A 14,301-nucleotide genomic window follows, 5' to 3' on the forward strand; every position below is an offset into this window, starting at 1 on the left:
GTGCTGCCTCACCTTGGGCCCAGAGCAGTGGAATTGGCTTTCTCTGGAGACTCTACTGCCAGAGTCCCCAGAGAAGCAAGTCCTGTGGGCCTCACGCCTAGAGCCCGTGTCCTCCTTTTTGTTAGCAGTGTCTAATGACTGTTGAGGAGTGCCCCTGCTGCAGCTGTTGGAGACCTTGTGGGTTTGCCCCCTGCTATCCTCAGGTCCTTTGCACTGTTCAGCCCAGGGAACGCTTCCCATGGTAGTGGTCCAGAGACCCCAGCTTTCACTCGTCATGATCCATTTTGTGTACTGTAACACAGTATCATAGTCTGGGTAGTTGTATTAAGAACAGAGGTTTATTTCTCACAGTTCTGGGGCTGGGAAGTTCAATGCTGAGTGCCAGTCTCCGGTGAGGACTTAGGTGCTATGTTATAACATGGCAGAGGGCATTGAGCATCAAGAGAGCCCACTGTTTTGACAAAGCCCCCCTGCCATCACTGGTCACTGGTGAGGGTGGAGCCCTAGGACCACAGCACCAGAGAGAGCCTGTTTTCAGTCTGTCGTGTGGATGGGAGGGCCTTTCAAAGCATAGCCACTCCTACCTTTCAGTCTTCAGAAGTGAACGTCAGTGACACTCCACAGATGTTTCTGTATTACACGTGCATTTTTTAATTTCTGGGGGTAGTTTTAGGTGTGTAGTGCTAGGAAAGGGTAATGAGGATTGAAACAGCTTTATTGTAGATATTTAATAAAGAGAAGGTAGGGTTGGCTTGTGTTATAACTATTATTATGCTCCATTTTAACAGGCTATGGCATTGTGTGCCTTTAAGTGGAAGCTCATTTTGCAATCTGGGAGGGCATGAAAGTGTAGTGGAGTTCTGACTGAGGACAGTGTGCCTCGCAGAGGATTTCAGGATTCTTTCCCCAGAGGCAGGAGATGTTGGCTGGTTCCCAAGCTCTCTGGCCCTCTGAGACTGGCTAGCTTCTCTTGCCTGGCCTGACTTGTTGCCTTTCTTTTGACAGACCGTGGTGGTACCTCAGGGCGGCGGACAGCTGTGGGTCTTCGGTGGGGAGTTTGCGTCTCCCGATGGAGAGCAGTTCTACCATTACAAGGACCTCTGGGTCCTGCACTTGGCCACCAAGACCTGGGAGCAAGTCAGGTAAGGTCCTGGACAGGAGCCGAGCCCTGGACTTGCCCTTCTGTGCCAAGTTCTGCACAAGGGAGCAGGGCTGGTGGGGCCCTGGTTGTAGGCCCCAGTGGTGACTGAGCTGTGGAGGAAAGGCTCATGCTCTCTGGACCTGCACAGGGAGGCCTGGATGGGGAAGGCTGCTGGCTGCCCAGTGGTGCCCGGGCTGCACTGGCAGTGTGTTCGAGCCTGTTTCTGTGCTCCTCCCACGTCACCTCTGGTGCTCCTTGCGGTGGGCCCTCTGTCTTTTTCCAGGTGTGGGGTGGTAAGGCAATTCTGGGGCTCAAGCATGCCAGAAACAAAGCCGATCCCTTGGGTGTGCTTTCCTCAAAGGAAGTGCTCCTTCTGAGTGGGGTGCAGGTGGGAATGTGGCGCAGGGACCAGGGACCAGCCTGTACGTTCCTCCTCAGGAAGCTAGGCTGGTTCTGTGGTTTGCACAGCCCTGGCAGCTGGGCCTGGCAGCAGCCACTGAGAATGGAGGCTCTACCAGGCTCTTTTGGTAATATATCCTCTGCCTCCCCAGACAGAGAAAGGTGTGCCGCTTCTGCCTGCTTGGTACAGCCCACAGCCGTGTTGGCCAGGCTTCCAACAGGCCGACATTAGCACAGGGCTGAGGATCCCAGTTGCACTTCCCTTTCTTGGGCGGCACTGGGAAAGGTTACTCGGGAGGCACCACAATCAGGAAATTATTTCATACTAAAAATTGTTTTTGCCACTTATATATTGAACCTTAACTCAAATTTGTGTAGACCCAGACCATGTTTGTTCTCTTTTGTTTTGCTTTAATTATTCCTTTCAAAACCCAGTTGTGCTTATTTGCTTGTTGGGTCCTTTTTGAAAAACGTATTCTTGATGTTTAGTAAATTTTATCAGCCTCAGCAGTTTCCATCCATAACTGAGGCGGGCATAGGTAGCAGGTCCTCGAGAGCTTTCGCTTCACCTGGTAGCTCCCCTCAGGCCTACCGTTGACTGGCACCGCTGTGGGACGTGGCTGCGGTGACACTCTGAGCCGTTTGTGGCATGAACATTTTCTCCTGTCTGCAGGCTTTGCTGTTTCGTTTCTCTTCCAAGGACACAGGAGCACTCTTGAGGTGTGGTCACTCGGGGTGGCCCTGCCACTGTCCTTCTCACCTCAATGTGTTCCAGCAGTTGGGCTGGATTGCATCTGCAGGATGTGGAGGCAGCTGGCTTAAGCAGGAGGTGGTACTAGCAAGTAGCTCATTACTTAGATGCTTCCTATTGTGAAAACAGGAGAGGTTTAAAGTGTATTGCACAAAGTGGGGAAGGCTTTTTTTTTTTTTTTTTTAAACTCAGGTGAGAGTGCAAACCTTAAATGTAGCTGCCATTTTTTGCTCCTTGGTGGCAGCCTGCAGGACGGTGGCTACTTTATGCGCTTTATTTTTTCTGTATAGATCTCTGTGTGGAGCTAGCTGGTGATGGTTTCTTGTTGAGAGCCACAGCCGAGTCGGAATGGCCCCTGGCATTTTGCCAGTAGTATTGGTTGAGAGGCGAGCCATTAAGATGATGCTGGATTGATTCAATTATATATTAGGCCTTTACTGTCCAGTAATAGGATGGCTCTTGCTGCGTCGGACGCCTGCTACGTTGGAGTTCCCGTTGAGTTCTCCTGGGGTTCCAAGAGTGAGTGTGCGCACAGCCCGGGAGAGGGAGTTCCGGTTGGTGTGTGGTGTGTTCCTGAAGGAGCGGCGTAGGTGGCGTTCGGGAGAGTTCCCGGGGAACGTGTGTGGAGTGTGCTGGTGGAGTTCAGAAATAAAGTTTGTTCCTGCTTGAGTGGCTCGTGATTTGTGCCCAGCCAGACTGCGGCAGTTTCTGACTCTGAGTGGCTTGAGTGTTTGCTGATGAGGGAGACAGGGAAGGTGGACAGATCCAGAGATACTGGCCTTGGTAGCCAGGGTGCGATCCCTGGTCCAGGAGGGGCACATGTGAGCATCTTGGATTGGAGAGAGAGAGCTCATTTTGAGTATTAATTTGGAAGTCAGGAAAATGAGGCTCTCCCGTCTACTTCACTTTTGACTGTGGCCTGCCATGCTGGGTTTGTCTTGCTGGGCTCATGCATCCTCTACATGGGCTCATCAGAATACATTCTCTCACAAATGTGAATCTTGAGAGACTCGTCTCTTGCATGTGGCCGGGGTCCATTCACTTGTTACAGAATAGTCCTGCATTTGACCTGTATGTTCTGAAAGCTACTGCTGCAGTGCTTATAGGTGGTCCTGTCCTTTCCTTGTCTGGTGATAGACAACGGTGTACATTGCCGTGAGTCTGCTGCGGCACAGGGTGAGGCTTTGTGCTGTGGCACCCTTGTGTGATGGGCAAGCATCTTCCAGACTCCGTGCTGACTGATGTGACCAGCACCCGTTCCTGTGGCATCTCCAGCCTCTTGCTCTTTCTGTTCCAGTGGGTGTTTATTCATTACCTTGACAGTGAGTGGTCACTTGTGCTTGGGAGCGTGATGGGCACTGGTGTCATACCCCCATCAGAGAACCCTAGTGCTAGTGCAGTGTCAGCTCCCGCTTCCTCTGAGGATGTCAGACACATATGACTGCTTTAGCAGCTGTTGGGAGATTTCCTTCAGGCTGTCTGGAGTGAGAAGGGCCCATGGTTGAGTCGGCAGCATAGCTTCTGTGTGCCAGCCATGTTTGTCGTCTCCAGTGAGGGGAGGGAACAGTCATCAGGGTGGGGCTCGGGCTCCTGTTTGGTGGTGGGCTGCAGAGAGAGGGCCGGGAACAAGCATGAGGCTGCGTAGAAGGTCTGTCTGTTCACCAGCAGAGCAGCTGGACCCGCAGCAACAGAAAGCCTGGCCACTGGCCTCTGCAGATGTCTCTCCACAAGATAGGTGGGCCATGGGGCCAGGGCCTGGCCCCTGGGGAGGAGGCAGGGACAGCAGGAGGCGCCTTCCCCTGCTGGCAAGTTGCTGAACAGAGGCTATCACGCAACAGCACCTGTTCAGTGGGTTTTGTGGCAGCTTTGCTGTGTGACATGCCATAAGTGACTCCTTAAAAAATGCACAGTTCAGTTGTTTTATCATGTTCGGAGTATGCAGCCAGCACTGTCATTTAGAACATTCCCATCCACCTGAAGAGAAACTCCATGCCTTTCCTTGCAGCCTCCCTCGGTCTTCCAATTCCCCACTGTCTGTCTCCGTGGGTTTGCCTGTTCTGGGAATTGTACATGAATGAGGTCCGGCAGTACACGTCTATTCTCTTGTGCTTGCTATCACTGGGTGTCACACATCAAGGTCGCTCATATTGTAGCAGGTGTGAGATCTTTGTTCCTCCTTAGGGATGAATGACAGTCCCCTACCTGGGTGTCCATCCGTCTGTTATTGGACCCTTGGGTGGTTTCCACATGTTTATATGCATCAAATTGCTTAGAAGAGGAGCAAGAAAATTTTGTTAATATGTGTGTGTGTGTGTGCGCGCGCACGCGTGCTGTTTCTTCCTGATTTGAGGAAGGAGCCAGCATTTGGTCTGCAGCTAAATCCTCTGAGTGTCAACGTGGTAAAGCAGCTTGTTAGTGCCTACAAAAGACTTGTTAGCAAAACGAATCGGAGGTGTTTTTCAGCCCTGTGCGGAGGGCAGCAAGGCGTCGGCTGGAGTCAGTGGTGCCACATTCCAGTGTGGAGCTGCCAGTGGCACCCAGATGCTTCCTCTGCCCAGGTGAGCTGGGTCAGCTCATGGCCTGCACGTCTCTTGGGTGTGGACTGCCTGCTACATGTCTGCAGCTGTTCTGCTGTGTAAGGAGGCTCATTGTGGCTAGAGTGTGACCAGTTTGTAGCAACACTAAGGGGGTAAAGCATGGGATATGTGAAGTTTAAAATGTGTTAGGACCGGTAGCCAGTTTTTGACACATCTGCAGGTGCTGAGGCCTGAGCTTGGTGGTGGTTGACACCACACTGTTATGGTCTAAGTTCTGGCTCTGCCATATACTGCCTGCTGGGCTTCTTAGCTTATAGGTGGGCCTCGATTTTCTCATCTGTGAAACAGGAATAAAGGTAATACGTGCACCATGAGGTATAAATGCACACAGGAGAACCGTGCCCATCCTGAATGAGCACTGTACCAGTGGTGCTTTCACTGTTAATAGTCTTGGTTTGAGCAACACAGGGACATTGTATGTCCAGGCTGCCTGAATCTGAGAGATGGCTACTGATCCTGCCTGCTGGGATTGAATACCCTCGCTTGTTTGGTGGGTGTGGTGCAGGAAAAGTAGGGCCGAGCTGCAGAGGAGTGCTTTGGGGAACAGAAGGGCCTGCTCTTGCACTGTGTCCTGCTTGGGCTGTCCTGGGCCTGTGCTTGCAGGGTGCACTACTGGACCTCGTTCCCTGTTGGATGAGCTGTGTGACCTCGAATCTCAGGGTCATGATAGGAGCTGTTCCTTTGCCCATCAAAGGCCTCGGGGCTGTACTGTGTGTTTATAGCTGTGAGTTTTATCACGTGTGCTGAGTGCTTGGCTGTTTGCTTGCTGAGCCTGTGTAGCTATCTGATGCTCAGACATCTCCTGTGAATGTCATCACAGTGGCCCAGTAGGTGGCCTGGTGACAATGGCTGGCAGTATGCCCCATGGGAATGCCATTCTGTGCACATCCCCCAATGAGCTGAGTGCTCTGGCACCCACAGCATTATATTTGTACTGTATATAGACATCTGCCTGAGTGGGTCACGCTGATTCGTGAGGACTCTACATTTAGGACTGACAGCAATTGAAAAGCCTGGCCTTCTTTTCTTCTCTTGTCTTTTTTGGGAAGGGGTGGCTTTATTTTCCAAAGGGAAATAGATTATTCTTTTAGCTACACAGTGGCACTTGACTGCTGCCCCGAAACATTGGGCTGAGTCCTTCATTCCTGACAAAGCTGGAGGCTGAGACACCCAGGGGCTTTCTGTACAGGAAGCTGGCAGAAATCAGTCCCCAGTCTCATGGGCTCTTGTGGGTCAGAGGTAACCAGCTGGCCAATGGGCCTTGGCTCCCATTACTGGACGGACACTGGAAGCATCCAGGGTCTCCTCTGTGTCTGTTGTGGAGTAGACGTACCTGTGAGCACAGTGGCTTAGAGTTGAATGAAAGTCTCTTCCCTGGATCCTTCTTATAAAGTGACATATCAAAACACTTCTCAGAAAGGAACGTGGCCCTGTGCCCAGTGTGTGGAGGGCATGTGTCTGCACTGTCCTTTGCCTTGGGACAGGGGCAGCTCACTGGGAGCTGGGCCTGTGCTGTGGTGAGAGCCAGGTAGTTCCCAGAAAGCCTCCTGTGGTGTTGTCATAGTATGCCCCAGACCCTCTCTTCTGAGCCCTGTCACATTTTGTATTTGTGATTGTGAATTGTGGCAAAAAACCTGGTTACTAAATTCGTGGGTGATAGAAAGCCAGGACAGAAAGCAGGTAAATTGGTTAACAACTTCAGCATCCAAATCCATCTTCAAAGAACCAAATCTTTCAACATGGAATTTACATGTAAGACTTATGTAAGTGTAAGATATAGGAGCTGGGCCTGAAAAGCCCCCTTAGAAGAGAAAGAAGGCTCTGCTACACTGTGGTCCCCCCAGGCGTCAGTAGGTGATGAGGCCCCCTGAGGGGCTGAGGCCTGTAGGATGCAGTGTCAGGAGGAGTGCTTGCCTCCGCTGACATTCTGTGGACAGCGAGGCTGTGAGATTCTGTAGGGCACATGCCATTTGTGGAATTTTACATGTCCATTTTGGGGACAGCTGTATAGCGTGCACAAAAATAAATGAGAAATAATGCATTGTAGAAATAGGTGTCAACATGTGTGATTCAGGTTGTGACTACCGCTCTGCAGCCTAGAGTTGAGCCATCTCGGGGTCAGTGGGAGGGCCAGGTGGTTGAAGCTCATCCTTTGCCACGGTCTTGGGATCGTCCCTTGGTGGCCTTGCTGGCTCTTGACAAGACCCTGCCCTGGTGTTAGCTGTTCTAGCTCTCCAGGCAAGACTCCCTGTGCTGTGCTGCAGCCTGCAGCCACGCCCTCTCTTGGTGTGAGCCAGGCTTGTGCTCACTGGAGAAGGCTCAGGAAATGCAAGAAGCTGGAGAGAAACGAAGCCCCTGGAAGCCCATTCAGAGATGTGTTGAGTCACCTGCTTTTCCATTACTGTTTTACAAGCACTTCCTGTGAGGAGAAATATCTTAATCTGAATTTTAAAACTCTTGCTCAGATGGAGGTGCATGGTCTGTCTACTTTGATCTGTAGTTCTTTAATTACAGGTTGATTATGTTTTTGGTTTCTATTATTTGTATATTCTTAAGAATTACTTATTTTTTCTGTTGCTTTTTTATTGCTGTGTATTTTCACGTTTGTTTTATTGAGGTATAGTTACAAAAAAATGCACACCTTCTGGGTATACAGGTAGGTGAGTGTCAGCTGCTGCAGCTGAGATGCAGAACATATCCACCACCCCACCAAGTCCCTTCCCAGCCCCGTCCCCTGCAGCTGCCATCAGCCCCAGGTTAATCTTGTGAAGCTCTCGTGTAAGTGGGGTCATGCATGGTCTGGAGCTCTGTCAGCACTGGCTGTGTCTGGAGATGTGTGTGTGTTGCCCAGAGTGTCCACCTTCCACTGCACCCTGCGATTGGGAGAAAGCCTCTGTGAGTGTGTGTTAGCCTTCGTGTGACCCAGTTCTTCCTGGTGTGCAGGAAGCCCTCAGAGTGACTGTAGGGCTCAGGCTCCTCCAGTGCTGATGGACACGTGGCGTTTCTTCTCACGTGCTCTCATGGTGGTGGCAGGAAGCTGCGTGGCTTTAGTTTGCATTCCCTGACCACTAATGATATGTTGAGCGTTTTTGTATTTTTATTGACCATTTTTACGTCTTTCTTTTTTTTTCCACTGATACCTTATGAACTTTCTATTCATATTTTTGCCGTTTTTGTTTTATGGATTTTTTTCTCTGCCAGGGATTACACTTGCTGGGCAAGCACTCTGCCACTGAGCCACACTCCCAGCCCTTTAATTTGAGAGAAGGCCTCACTAAGTTGCTCTGGCCCCAGGCTTAGGATCCTTCTGCCTCGACCTGGGAGTTTCTGGGATCACGGGTGCATGCCCTCTGTCCAGTTGTGCCAGTGTTTTATGGGGTTATTCATTATAGCATTAAGATGGAATTGTGTGTGCGCCTGTTAGTGGTGTCAAAATGCATGCACCTGGCTCAGTGGTGCATGCATTTTGACATTCTTTATTAGATGGAACCTACTTTACTATGTTCTGCCCAATAAATCTTTATCTACTTCAAGGCCACAGAGATTTTCTTCTGTTTTATACTAGAAGTTTTATAATAGCTAGCTAGACTGTCAGGATGGTTTTAGTAGCTTGTGATCAAATTAAATGGTACTCATCAAGTACTTAGAACAAAAAAATGTAAAATGTCATTTGTTAAAAAAGCAACTGGAATAACTCCCCCTCCCCTTTATTTTAGATCAGCTGGGGGTCCTTCTGGCCGGAGTGGACATCGGATGGTGGTGTGGAAAATACAGTTAATCCTTTTTGGTGGATTCCATGAGAGCACAAGGTTGGTACCAACAGCAGAAGTCTTTCCTGGAGCATTTAGGGGCAGACCTTTTACCATTCTGAGTAAACATGGAAAATACTGCCCTCTGAAAGCAGGGCCAGCTCTCTGGGCACATATAGCTTGGCAACCATGCAGGGCAGCTGGGGAATGAGTTGGCAGTGCACTGATTACCTGCTGTGTGCAGGGCAAGATTAGCCAGCCCTTCCTTTTTGTTTCCAGGTTCTAAATCAAGTTTTGCAGAGGTTTTAACTTGTATCCATTTTAAAATCAGAACATTTTTAAAAACTATATGTTATCTTGTTTGAAATGATCTAAGATGTATTTCAGACCTACAGAAAGGCAGTGATGCTCTAGGAGATGTGGTTTGACTTCCAAATGCCAACCCTCTGCGTTTGCTTGGGAGCATTGCTCTTAGCTGACCTGCAGCATAGAATTCCATTACTGACAGCGCCCAGCATGAGTAGGGTAGTCTGTCCTCTGTGGGAGGCGTAAGTCTGAGTGGCAGCCAGCAGGCCGAGGCCCATCCTCACAGCTGCGGTGTGCATGGGGAGTGACCCGCCTGGCACCTGCATTCTCATGCAGGATTTGTCACTTTGCACGTGTTGTCGAGCCACCTTGCTCTTTCCATTCCAAGGAACAATGGTTACTTCTGACCAGGGTAGATCCTCTCCTTTGCCTCTTGTTGAATGCTGTGTCACACAGAGCTGGAGAGCAATGTCCTGTTCTGTGACAGTTACCTGGTGACAGCAAGTCTCCTCATTCCCCTTCCAAGTTCTGTCTGTGGGCTGTCTTTTTGTGCAATGTCCCTGGGCATTGAGCCAGGTGGGGCCCCAGGCTGCTCCTCGTGCCGTGCCTAGGTTGTGGACACGGACTCTGCTTCTGTCCTTCAGTTCTGGGGATGCTGTGCCCCCTCTTCACACCCCTCCCTTTCAGTCCAGGGTCTCGCCCCAGTTCTTGCCAAGCTGTGGATAGCTCCATCCTCGTGATTCAGTCAGACACCACAACTCAGTGTTGGTGTTATAGTCGCACAGAATAACCTAGTGTAATTATCTGGGAGATTGCCATTTTGTCAGTGGGTAGAGGAAATGTGGTATGACTTTCAGGTTAAGTTAATCTGCTTCTGTGGGCTGGCATCATTTCTAGTTTCCAAATGCAAACTCACAAGTTTGCAGTCCTTCATATGAGTTCACGTGTGGAGCAGACAGATAACTTAGTTCAGCTTTAATTTAAATCAAGTGCACTTCTCAGTGACCTGTGTCCTCCGTGGTCCCAATGTGATGGCCTGTGTTCCTCTGTTCCACCCAGGGATTACATCTACTACAATGACGTGCATTCCTTCAACCTGGATACCTTTGTGTGGAGCAAGCTGTCCCCGTCAGGAACCGGGCCCACGCCCAGGTCAGGCTGCCAGATGTCCATCACTCCCCAGGGCAGCATAGTCATCTATGGGGGCTACTCGAAGCAGGTGAGACCTGGTGTGCAGGAAGTAGAGGAATTTCGGTCTGCTGTGTGTCAGTGTCATCAGTAATGGAAGCTTCCAAATGAGAGGATGATATTTGTTTAATATAAACAACTCTGTTGAATTTGAAATGGATAGACATAACGTCAGTCTCTTTGTCTTACCTACATTGAGATTTGTAAGTCCTTTTGATGGTCTAGTCTGAATCGTCCTAGAACACTGCAGTGTGACTAATTCTGTTTTGAGGTCTTTCTCCCTAAGGCCTAGAGACTGACAACCATGTGGTATTCTGTCGTAGAACAGGCGGGGCTCGTTGATCTTCCTGGGGATCCCTGCTGACAGACTTTTATTCTTACATCTGTAAGCGGCACCAGCAACATGTTCCTAGGCATGTGCACTGGAGTCCTGGTCTGGGGCTGTGGGCTGCCCTCTGCCGGCCGCAGTTTCTCCTGCCCTGCTGCTTGTCTGCATGTGGCCAGCCTCAACAGGTTGTGAATCACATGGCGGTTTTAAGTCCTTTGCTTTTGGAGATTCTGAAATGCACAGTGAACTTGCAGACTGCACAGCAACTACGTGCATGCCCACACAGGCCCTGGGCTGTCTGTTCTACTCAGCTGGTTTGGCCAGGGGTCTGTTCACACTCTGTACCTACCTATCAGTCATCTTCTACATCGTTCACAGGAAAGTGCAAACTCTGATGAGTGCACACCATCAAGTAGAGATCGTTGGTGCTTTGTGACTGCAAGGCCACCTGCGTGTGTGATAGATGTGTATGTGGTATGGCCCACCCTCATCCTGCCAGGCTCTCCTGTACCTCTTGCCTCCCCCAGAGGCACGTGCTGAGCTTCTTCTCATCGCTAGATGTGCCTGTTGTGCAGTGTTCAGGTCATTGCCTCCACGCCTCTGTTTCCATTGTGTCAATGGACTCCTGTGCTGTTCTCAGTCAACTGTGTGTGACATTGCATGAGCACTTTGATGCAATCTTTGTTTTTGTTTTTGTTTGTACCAGGGATTGAACCCAGGCGCGTATAAATACTGAGCCACATCACATTCCCTAGCCCTTTTTAAAAATATTTTGTGACAGGGTCTTGCTAAGTTGCTCAGTGCTGAGGCTGGCCTGAACTGGCGATCCTCCTGCTTCAGCCTCCCAAGCTGCTGGATTATAAGTGTGCGCCACCACGCCTGGCAATGTTTTAGTTTCTCTTAAGAAGTACCAGGGGGCTGGGGATGTGGCTCAAGCGGTAGCGCGCTCGCCTGGCATGCGTGCGGCCCAGGTTCGATCCTCAGCACCACATACAAATAAAGATGTTGTGTCCGCCGAAATCTAAAGAATAAATACTAAAAAAATTTAAAAAAAAAAAAAAAAGAAGTACCAGGGAGGGAACCTTCTGGGTCCCTGAGTGGAGCTGGGCTTGCAGGTTATACCCAAACCGCCTGACGGTTCTGTTGCTCTGCCTTCCTGGCACCACTTGCCTATGGGTCCTGCAGCGTCCTCTGCACTCATGGCTCTCTGTTTTGGCCGCATTCCTCTGACCCTGCTGCTGTGTGCCTCTCGTGAGCTTGTTGGTGTCCCTAAGTCTTCCCTGCAACCGGCTCCCCACCAGGGCTTCCTCTGCCCATGAAGCTTCACTGTGGTTTAAGAGGCAGGCCCTGTTCTGCCAAGGAGCAGAAGCTCTGCCTTGATAAAGTCTGGTTTGTTGTGCTTTAAGGTCTTTGCTCTCCATTCCTCAGAAGACCTGTCTACCTTCAGTGAGGGAGAGCCTCTCGTGTTTCATGAACTTGGTAGTTCAGCTGTTGTGTTTTGTTCTGCCATCGACTTGCCCCATCTATGGAGTGTGAAGGTTCTGAGTCCGCATGTGTCCTGTGGGGGTCAGCTCTTCCAGCACCGACTGTCCAGAGGGCTTTCCCTTGGGGTGCCTGGGGACCCCTGCCGTGGGCTCACCCCCTTCTCCTCCTCCATTGTTTGGTCAGCCCTGTGGGACCACCCATGCCTCCTGACTGTTCCTGCCTAGCACATCTTAGGGTGGGCAGCTGAGGTGTCTAGCCCTTGTCCTTTCAAACACGTTTTGGCTGTTCTAGGTTCTTTGTGTGTCCGCATGAATTTTAGCATCAGCTTGTCAGTTTCTACTTAAAAAGCAAGAAGGCACCCTCCTGCCCGCCTGTTAGGAATGGTGACAAGGGTCGCTCTAGTCCGGAGGCTAACATCCGGGATGCTGACATCTCGGAGTCTGCAGCTGTTGCATGTGGATGGTCTCCACGCTTATTTTGGTTTTCTTTAATTTCAGCAGCGTTTGTGGTTCTCAGTCACACATGTCTTTTGTTACTTTATCGATGCTGTTGTGATGGGGGATCTTGAAATCAGACTTCCCAATTGTTCTCTGTTAGTGCCTGAAAACATCTTATCCTCTGTGTGCTTGTTCCGTGATGTGAGAACTCACCAGACTCGCGATTTTCAGTAGTTCCAGATGCACTGAGATCATGTGAACAGTCACATACATAATGTGCAGGGGACAGCTGTCCTGCTCTTCCTGACTGCTAACCCGTTCTCTTGTGTCTGAAGCAGGGCCTCCGGTGGCATTAGGTGAGGTGTGTGTGGTGGCCCTCCTGGCACAGTCCTCATCTGGCAGGGACAGCACCAGAGGTCTTCACAGATGTCCTTCAGGGTCCAGCTTCTGGCCTCCTGTCTGCTGGGGCCCTTCATCGTGGTGGGTGTCTGGTTTTGTTAAGTGCACTTCCTGTGTTTTAATGGTCATGTACCTGTTCTTCTTCGTTCATTTGTCCACGGGCCACCTTGATTGACTTCCTGTTGTTAAACTAGCCTCATATTTCTGTCATAGCCCAGTCTGGTACAAGCGTGTCTGTCCTCCCCATGTGCCTGAATTTGCTACTATCTTGTGAAGGATCTTTGTGTCTGTGTTCATGAGGGTGCGTCTCTGTCACTCTGTCTTTGTGGTGCTTTTGACAGGTGTTGGAGTCCTCTTCTTGCTGTGCAGTGAGTTAGTCAGTTGGGGTCCAGCTAATGCCTTCCTAACACGGCGGGGTCTGTCTTGACGAGAGATAAAACTTCTAAGATGATAAAGACCCAGCAGGCAGACACGTGTGCAAGCAGCAGCCATCCCACAGTGTGCCTTTGGGGTCGAGGGTCCAGAGGAGGTCTTCCTGTTAGAGACTGGGAGGGCTTCCTAAGGCTCTGCAGCCTTTGAGCCAGCCTGAAAGAGAAGGTGCCAGGGGACCCTGGACAGGGAGAGTAGCGGTGGTACCCGGAAACAGCTTTGGTACTTCGTGATCTGCCTCCATGGACACATGGACAGCCAAGGACAGGCCTGCTGAAGGCAGTGCCCTTCTTCTTGTCTAATATGGACCTCAGGTGTGTCTGCCTGGGGTTTGGGAGAAAAGGTCTCCCTCGAGAGAGCAGCAGGATACCAAAATGTCACTGGTATTGGAGCTTCTGGATGGCCGGGGGCATAAGCAGGCATTGGGGTCGTGTGACCCTAGAGGATGCCTGTGACCTCAGCCAAGAAAAGTCCTGACCTCCTGAGGCCTGTGACCCCCAGCTCTGGGTGACGGGGCTCTGCCACTCTCCCAGGATATGCTGGCTCCCGTGCTACAGGGGACACAGGCGATCCCAATCACCTCCTGGCACACCCAGCTGCACGGCCCTGACCTGTCTGCCCTGTTCTTAGCAGCAAAGCAGGGAGTGCTTGCTGAGAAAGAGGTGGGAAGAGCATCTCTGCCTTCTGGCTCCATTGCTCATCTGGTCTCAGGTGCACTAAGGACGCCGTCCTGTGGGAAGGAAAGAGGACAAGGCCTTGTCTAGTGTGGACAGCGGGGCAGTGGGGTTCCTCAGCTGCAAGGGTTGGGACTGAGTTGCCAGGCAGGAGGCGTGGGTGCATGCTGGCTCCAGGAGTCACCCTAATGTGGTGTCCCCTGAGAGCCTGTTTGCTGGATGGGAGGACAGGTCTTTGCTCAAGCAGTATTTAAAATGGAACTGGGAGACGTAGTTCTTGGATGTTCTTTCAGTCCTGCTGACTAGACATGGAACTGTGCTTTCCAGGTTTGGGAAGAAGAAGCTGTTTTAGCAGCAGCCTTTTCAAACAGTGCACCTGCGTGGCAGTTGTCCACATGGCAGGCCACTGCTTATCATC

General features: G+C 50.8%; 1 long non-coding RNA gene and 1 pseudogene across 4 annotated transcripts in view; both read left to right on the plus strand.

The window, feature by feature from the left end:
- Positions 1–14,301, plus strand: part of LOC308631712 — an 895,537-nt gene that overhangs the window by 830,813 nt on the left and 50,423 nt on the right. The gene's annotated exons all lie outside the window — the stretch shown is intronic.
- The window catches only part of LOC308631575 (kelch domain-containing protein 4-like), a 42,089-nt pseudogene that overhangs the window by 21,427 nt on the left and 6,361 nt on the right, over positions 1–14,301 (plus strand). The window contains exons 5-7 of the transcript XR_014024320.1: positions 1,006–1,142; positions 8,605–8,697; positions 10,003–10,162. The product of XR_014024320.1 is annotated as a kelch domain-containing protein 4-like (transcript). The remainder of the gene's footprint in view (positions 1–1,005; positions 1,143–8,604; positions 8,698–10,002; positions 10,163–14,301) is intronic.

This window comes from Spermophilus citellus, assembly GCF_964194105.1.
Source record: "Spermophilus citellus genome assembly, chromosome: 12".
Lineage (NCBI taxonomy): Eukaryota > Metazoa > Chordata > Mammalia > Rodentia > Sciuridae > Spermophilus > Spermophilus citellus.